The 8467-nt window shown below is 37.5% G+C and overlaps 1 protein-coding gene across 1 annotated transcript in view; it reads right to left on the reverse strand.

Moving 5' to 3' along the window:
• LOC107135614 (interferon-induced very large GTPase 1-like) overlaps positions 1 to 8032 on the reverse strand; it is a 62407-nt gene extending 54375 nt beyond the window's left edge. The window contains exon 1 of the mRNA XM_015477584.2: positions 7850 to 8032. The gene's annotated coding sequence lies outside the window, so the exon portion shown is untranslated. The remainder of the gene's footprint in view (positions 1 to 7849) is intronic.
• Positions 8033 to 8467: the final 435 nt, after the last annotated feature.

Here is an 8467-nt window from a genome sequence, read left to right on the forward strand (position 1 = left end):
ATCTGCCCAATAGCTTCCTTCATAAACCAGACGTCCCCCCCGCCCCCCCCGCCAGGAGCTTCTTTCAGTATGTATGGTAACTTTCTTCTTCAAATCCAGCGTAGAAGAATTTCCTTCTCCTATCTGTTAAAATGGAAGCTCAGACAATGTAATCTAAGTACAGGTGATATATCCCTTCAGCTGTGCCATGTTCTTTGTCTAGAAGGAAGTCCTAGTACCCACCTACATTTAAGCATGAGATTCCTCTAAGTTGTGGACCCAAAGAGTGGAAAATCATTGACAGACACCTTGAGGTTTGCCTCTCACAGTGTTCTCTGGTCCCTAAGAGTTCATGTGCCTCCCAAACAAGAAATAATTTCATCTGTCTCAAATTCTAAGAGTATCATCTCAGTATTCACAAACTTGAACTCCAGAATATCCTGTATATCCGGACCAAGTATGGATTAACCTTCTTGTAATTTGTTAACTGTCAGTCCTGGGGCACTGTTATCCCCCACATATGGACTTATGAAACTAAAGATATATGCCATCAGAGTCCAAAAAACCTAACATACAATGATGGGAAAGGTATAGGAAAACAGCTGTTGGCATTCTGATAAAAAACATGGGTGTAGGAGGAATGGAATGAAAAAGAATGATTTATCCATGACAGTTCTGAAATCTAGCTGGGAAAATTTCAATCGGAGTTTCTCAATTAGGCTTCCCAGTCTGAGGATAAAAGTGATTTATGGTTGTGCTCCTTGGGCTTTGGACACTGCCTTATGCGTCATTCCTACTTTTCCATGAAAGGTAGCAAAGGTCCACAGATAAGCAGTTCTATTTGTGTAACTGGGGCACATTTCGTGCTTTGATATTAACCATTGCTGTTCTACCACTATGGCTTACTTTAAAATCAACATGGTTTTTACTTCCCCTTTCTCTTCTCCCTCTCTACTCCCTAACTTTGGAGGAAGCAGAATTACCCTTCTTCCTATCCTAGGCTAAGTTATCTGTCCTTAAGCACACACACACCAAGAATGAAGTAGTTGAGATGTTAGGGGATAGTGCCAAAAGACCTAAGAAACAGCTACCTACAAGTGAATTATGACCCTGACAGGGAACACCTGTAAAGTAGTCTTTGAATCATCTTTTAAAAAGTTGTTCCCACTGATGATCAGAATCACAGCCTCTGGGACACAAGTCCCCGTTTTCCATTGTGAGAGGAGCAATAATACTTCTTTTTCCTCTTCACCAAAATTGAGTCTTCATTATTGAATTAGCATTGGGGACAAGGACAGATCTTTTGGTAACATTATTTTGCTTCCTGCCAGTAGAATTTTTTATGTGTGTGTGGAGGGACATAACAGCTTCCTGTCATTTTGTACTTTGTCTCTTTTAATTCAAACTAGCAGTGTTTATGCTGAACTCATTTTCTGAAGACATTGTGGGTCTTCTGTGTATTTCTTTCTTTCTTTCTTTTTTTAGTTATAAATGGACACAATACCTTTATTTATTTATTTATTTGTGGCGCTGAGGATTGAACCCAGTGCCTCACACATGCTAGGGGAACGCCCCACAACTGAGCCACAACCCCAGCCCTCTTCTGTGTATTTCATTGGGTGTTAACTCTTGGACACAAGTCATATCTATACTTAATTTTCAGAGAAGCCCTCTCATACACTGTTCTCCTGCAGGGGTTTTTAATGAACAGTGTCCTACAGGTCCCTCCAGGATTTCTGGTTTGATTGTTATCACGGTGCCAAACTCTTATTCCCTTGACAATATTCTTTGTGTACCCGATTACTCTGACTTTTGATATTTCCAAGGCTTTAGCAAAAGATTGCATCATCATACCCAGCAGAGATTTGCCACGTTTCTGTTCTCTCGACTAAAAGGCTCAGGGTTCACTCCAGGTAAACTGGGCTAACTGGGCTGCACAAAATAACCACACAAGAGACACAAGTACCTTTTTCTTTGGGGTCACTGTGACGGCTCCTCTGACCTTAAGGGTCCGCAGGAAAGAGAGAGAGAGAGAGAGAGAGAGTGAGCGCACTCTCTGACCCCTTTTATTGAGGGGAAGCTATTCAAATGAGGCAAGTGGTCAGGTTTCAGGGGGCTGAGTCTATCTTCATGATGTCCACTGTCAGCAGGTTGACTGACACTGGGGTAGGCCACACCCAAGGGCACAGTAAGAGAAGGGGACACACACAAGGCACTTCAATGGAAGATTCTACCCTAAACAGGGCAAGGGGTTATATTACAAAGGAACAGGTGAGCGTAGCTCCACACATGGGGCTGTAGCAAGACAAGCCTGGGCAGGAAGACATAAGTCACTGGAACCCTAGAAGAGCAGGGCAGTCTAGCAGCATGGGTGCCTGAGGCCACATCACCCAGCAGGGGAGTTAACTTAGTCACATATGAGGTTGGTCTCCCATAGAGATTCATGATTGAATCTCTTAAATCTAATGTGTTTATCCTTTTAGACAGGCTGAGAAATTCAACATTATGTAGTCTTTCTTTTAGTATATAAATTCTTTTCTGGATTTATCTTTCTCCTCTCATATTTTATTATAATCAATAATAATCAATAATCAAAAATCAGCAGCCATCTTTTACATTTTACCTGGAAGTGCCTTAACTGCTTAACCAGCACGACAAGGATCCTCTTTCTCCTATTTCTTTTTTGCAGGGGGTGTACCAGGGATTGAACTCAGGGGTACTCGACCACTGAGCTACATCCCCAGCTATATTTTGTATTTTATTTAGCGATTGGATCTCTCTGAGTAACCTTACTTTTGCTGAGACTGGCTTTGAACTAACCATCCTCCTGCTGGAGCCTCTCAAGCTGCTGAGATTACAGATGTACCACAGTGCCTGGCTATTCCTCCTATTTTAGTAACATGTTTCTTACTTTCTTCTATGCCCTCACTATGCATCCTTAAGTGATTCCAACTTATAGTGTATTCAAGGTAGTTTAAACTTTATCATGCTTCTCAAAGTTCTTCTAGCCTCCACCCACTTGATTCGAAGCTGTTTCCAAATTTTTAGGTATGTGTTATAGAAGCTTCAAACATCTCAGTGCCAAAAATAGGTATTATTTTTCATATTACTATGTAACAAATTAGCAAAAACTCCTGAGCCATTATTGGGGACCTGGAAGATCAAAACCAGATAACTTGTAAGCAATAGATGTTCAAATTGGGTTTCGGAGAATTTTTCAGTGGCACAAGTTATAATACAGACAGGAAAAAGAGAACAGCCCTAGGGAGTTAATCCCATTAAAATAGTACAGTATGGCTGTCATTTGAGAATATATATAACTTCTAAGTTACCCATTATCACACACAATTTCATGTTTAGTTGGTAGAAGGAACTTGGAGCTTAAGGAGAGTCAGGAGTTTAGCTGGACTTTCAGCACATGCAATTCATTAGGTGCCTCCTTCTCTTTTCAGGTGTGAAGGCAAATTTGCTGATGTTTCTGGCTAAGATGGGCCTAGGAATCAAAGCACCCAGGAAGCTGACAAATGAATCAAGAAAAACAACATGAAAAGACACCAGAGGCTTGAATGGGATGAGCAAGGTCTAAGAAGAAGGGGTTCTAATAGGACTGGAATGAAAACACAGGGAAAAGAGAAGCTCTCTGTCATCTCCAGGGTACCATGAAGATTAAAAGTGGAATTGCAAGGCTGAGCCTCGTAGTCAAGTGTTTGTATTCATGGGCAGGTAAACTACTGGCAGTGTTTAGGATTATAAAGTCCTCACTTCTATGCCTGATTTAACTAGTGCATTTGTGTATAAAACAGACTTGGTTTTAAGCCAATGTAGAGCTAAAAGTCTGAGCTAATAGTTCAAAGCTGTGATTCTCAATCTTTATTTGGGGTTGAATCACAAGGAGATTAGTTTGTAAAATGTGGGTCCTTCTGGGCATGGTGGCACAGACCTGTAATCCCAACTACTCAGGAGGCCAAGGCAGGAGGATCACAAGTTTCAGGTCAGCCTGAGCATCTTAGTAACATCCTGTCTCAAAATTTTTAAGAATTTTAAAATTGCTGGTATAACACTTGCCTAGCACATGAGAGAGTGGCAACTTAAACTCTAGTACTAGGAAACAAACAAACAAACAACAACAACAAAAAACCTCATACACACACAAACAAAAACAAAGAAACAAAAAACATCTCAAAAAAATCCAAAAAGCAGATTCCTATTTTTACAGAGATTCTGACAAGGAAAGTCTAGATATTGTTTAGGAATTTATTTTTCATGAATACCTAAAATTTTTTTTCATTTGATAAATGCTATTAAGTGATCAGTTACATTTTGGGAAAATGCTGTCCTAAACAGCTATTTTCAGTGGAGAAAATATGGTAGTGTAAAAATACATATATTTGCAGGACATGAAAACCACTGATCTGAGATTATTTGCATCCTAGTTTCACTGAAGTATTCTTTCTGGAGAGTATTTGCATACCAGAAGCTTCAATTACTATGCTAAAATGTTCAATGGAGGGGTGTTCTGAAGTTTAGACTCAAGGATAAAGAAATGAAAAATGAGAACTATAAAGAAACATCCAGCATAGATCCAGCAATGCTGCCAACTCTGAGTGACTCTGCTATGATTCTGAGGAGAGATTAGTAAGAAAACGGGAGAAAAAAAATCATGTTAACCGTATAAGAACATTTTCCAGAGCAATATGGTCTGATTCTTCATGTTGAAAGTATACATCAAACATTCATCACAAAAAATAACAACAATAATTTTATTATTTTGTTTATATGTCCAGATAGAAATTACCTACTCCTAGAATAAAGAGAAAAGTCTCAAGTGGAGCCAGGCATGGTGGCCCACACTTGTAATCCCAGTGGCTCTGGAGGCTAACACAGAAGGATCACAAGTTTAAAGTCAGCCTCAGAAACTTAGTAAGGTCCTCAGCAATTTAGCAAGACTCTGTATCTAAATAAAATATAAAAAAGTGCTGGGAATGTGGCTTAGTTGTTTTGTGCCCCAGGTTTAATATGGCATCCAAAAAACAAAACAAATAAACAAACAACAACAAAAGTTTAGTGGATACATCAAAGAGCACATTGTTATTTCCAGAGTAGTTAAAATCAGACTGATATGAGGATGTCAGCACCAGCACTGATACTCTATGATAATACAGAACCATTTTTAATATTTTTAATGAATATGAGTTGAAACCTAAGATTATATAGATAAAAAATTTGTAAAAGAACAAGTAAAACTATTAGTATAAATAATTATTGTTGTATAATGTGGAAATTAAAAACGGTTAGTAAAATCCCAGCTAGTTTAATGCAGGAAATAGTGTTGCATGAATGAGGATAAAGTTGTGTGTGTGTGTGTGTGTGTGCACGCGCGCGCACATTTGTACATGTGGTGAGAGTGAACATGTGTGAATTTGATAGAGAATGAATTTAATGTATTGAAAGTCAATGGAGAGTACTCGTGACACATTCAAAACAAAGTGAGACATCTTGACTTAATGGAATAATAAAATGAAATAAATCTCAGTAAGTACCACAAAGGTAGGTAAGAAAAAAAATACAAAAGGATCGAGAAATCATGGATATACATAAAATGAAATGGTGGGAAATTGCCGAGGTTTCCACATCTAGGTATATGCCAATATATGCACATATGCATCAAGACACATCTATGAAAAAGTCCATGGCAGCACTATTCATAAAAATCACACAAAACAACCCAAGTGTATATCCACATCCAGATGAATATGTAAATTGTGACACATTTATACAGTAAAATGTTAATACAACAATGAAAACCAATATCATGGCTACACATAACAATATGGCTTAATCTCACAACACTGAATTGTGAGAAAGAAGTCAATACAAAAAAATGTATGCTTGTCAATACTATATGCTTTCCATAAAGAAAGAAAAATAACTGACAAAAATAACTTGTAATAACTCCATCTTCCCAGTCTTTTGGACTCTTTGACTTGACTTTTTCCCCTAATCTGTACCATTAAACTTCATATACTTATAATTGAATATCTAACTTATGGAGTTATTGAATTCTAAGTGCTGGCCCTTTTCCTACTCAATGGAGTTGGAGAGAGAGATTAGAAAAGGTCTAGAAGGGTAAACATTTCCCTTAACCTACAATCCAGGAGCCTGGAAGGAAGCCAGGGGCACAGGAAGAGCTACACTAGATAAAGTATTGCTTGAGTTTCTTCTTGCCTTTGGTTACTTCATTTTGTAATTCTAGGTAATGTGGAAGCCATCTGGTCAGACCTTTCCCACCTTAGAATTTAATACTACCTCAATCTATTTTTATGTTTTTCTCTCTGGTTTCTCAAAAAGTTAAGGATAGGAGATCTCAAAATATGCTGAGTAGGTATATTGATTATTTCAAATCACCTGAAAACAGTGACTTCAAAAAGAGCCACCTGGACTGTCTTTTCCTACATTCAGCAAGCCATAACAATTATCTTCAGAGAAGTGTCCTCACCATGCTAAGGTCAGGACTGGTAGTTAGGGTGGTAATGAACCTGATAAAGAAACTCTTTGGGGTAACTCTTATCTTCCGTTAGCTTTTCCGCTCTCCCCTGCCATAAAGCTTCATGACATCTCTAGAATTTATTATGCTAGTTTAGAGATCCATTTGTCCTGGCATCCCTTCCAAATGTATTTTCTTTTCTCTGAAGGGTATGAAAAGCATTGGTCATTTCATTGGCCTTCACTCTCTGTGAAGAACCCCATGCCCTCATAAATTTAATGAAACTTCCTGCTTTTCTCTTTTCAATCTGCCTTTTATTAATTTGTTTCTTAGATCTAGTCAAAGAATCCACATAACAAGTAAAGGTTTTATATAGGGGATTTCTCCCTCTCCTACATCGCCAAGGGAGTGTTCCTAACCTCTTTGCATTATCAACTGTCTGCCCTCTAAATCCTGTTCCTATTCTCCTACTTACCTCCATTCAGTCTTGTGTTATATATATTGAGCTTCTTAATTTCATGGTTGCTTCACTTTGCACAAGAAATCTTACTCAAAAAAATATTGAAACCGGTATATCTGGCTCAACAAATGATCGCTGATGAAATGAAATGATGATGGCATTCCATGATAGTTCTTATTATTTAGTCTCACTTTTGCACTTTTCTTTTCCTAAAATGAATTATCTATAAATCTAATATCTTGATATTTTAAATTGGGATTTCTCACCGACATTTTCATTGTGTTCATTCTCAGGAATTTGTCAGTTATCTTTCCCTTTTTGTATCCATCATGATAATGGGTCTTTAAGCAATTCTGATCACACAGCTAATAAGGACTAGAGATTTAGCAAAGAGATTATAAAAATCCTAGAATTTTTAGATCATTATTTTGCCTGTTACATATTGGACATTAGTTTGACCTGTTTGACTCCTGTGTAGCAATAACTCTTGCATCTACTTTTGGCTTTTGTTTTTTATGGTCCCTCTTTCACACTAAATTAAAAAAAGCATATTTAAATCACTTATTACTTGGTTATAAAATTTGGAAAACTTTGTGTTCTATTAAGGTACAATAAAAACTACTTGGACATGACATTAAAGACCATTTTAATGTGGCAATAATCAATCTTTCAAATACAGCATCTCTTTACTTAAATCTGGATTTGTTTTTATTTGATAAAACAAATCACCAAATTGTTTCTTGTCTGTTATCCCAGATTTGTAGCTCTTTTTTGGAACAATGAAGATGCCAAATTCATATTTGTATCCTTACCATGTCATAATTTCTGTTTCACTGACAGTTTCTGATGATTATTGCTATCAATTTCTATTCACATTTCAGTCTTTGAGTCTGCCCTTGTATCTCTTTGTTTATTGCATTTCTTACCTTCTGTTCACCTGCTTGTATCCTTGATGTTAAGTGTCTGTGTTCAGGTTGCTTCAGAGAGAAGTGCACCAAGAATAGGTTCCTTCCCCAGGTCTGGTATGCAGTTGACTCACTGCTGTAGCTCAGGCTTTGGCTACTTACAGGTGAGAGGAAGCTGAATTAATACTGAGAACAGGACATCTCCCAGTTCTCCTTTTATGTGGTGGGAGGTTCTCTCTTATTCATGTTTATTTCATATCCCACTATTTTTTGGCATGCTGACCAACTTAATGTAATGGGAGAAGCTCTCTCTGGAATTCCCCTTATCTGCATTAAGACCAGACTGCAAAAGAAAGGATGCCTTCTACTCCATCCTCAAATTCCATTATTTATCTCAAAAACAAAACAAAATAAAAATAAATCTGAGAATGTAACTCTACCTGTGTAGACTTATCTTACAAAATTCTGTCCCCTGGGCTCATTTAAAGTTTAAAGTGATCATCCCTGAGACCCTTCTTTCACCTCATAATAATTTATAAGCCATCAAAATTTTCTCTGCTTCTTTGTTCTCCTCTATAAAAAAGGGAATATGTGATTTATATGTTTATGAATAATGTTAAACATGCTCCTGTGATTGTT

This window comes from Marmota marmota, unplaced genomic scaffold (assembly GCF_001458135.2).
Source record: "Marmota marmota marmota unplaced genomic scaffold, marMar, whole genome shotgun sequence".
Lineage (NCBI taxonomy): Eukaryota > Metazoa > Chordata > Mammalia > Rodentia > Sciuridae > Marmota > Marmota marmota.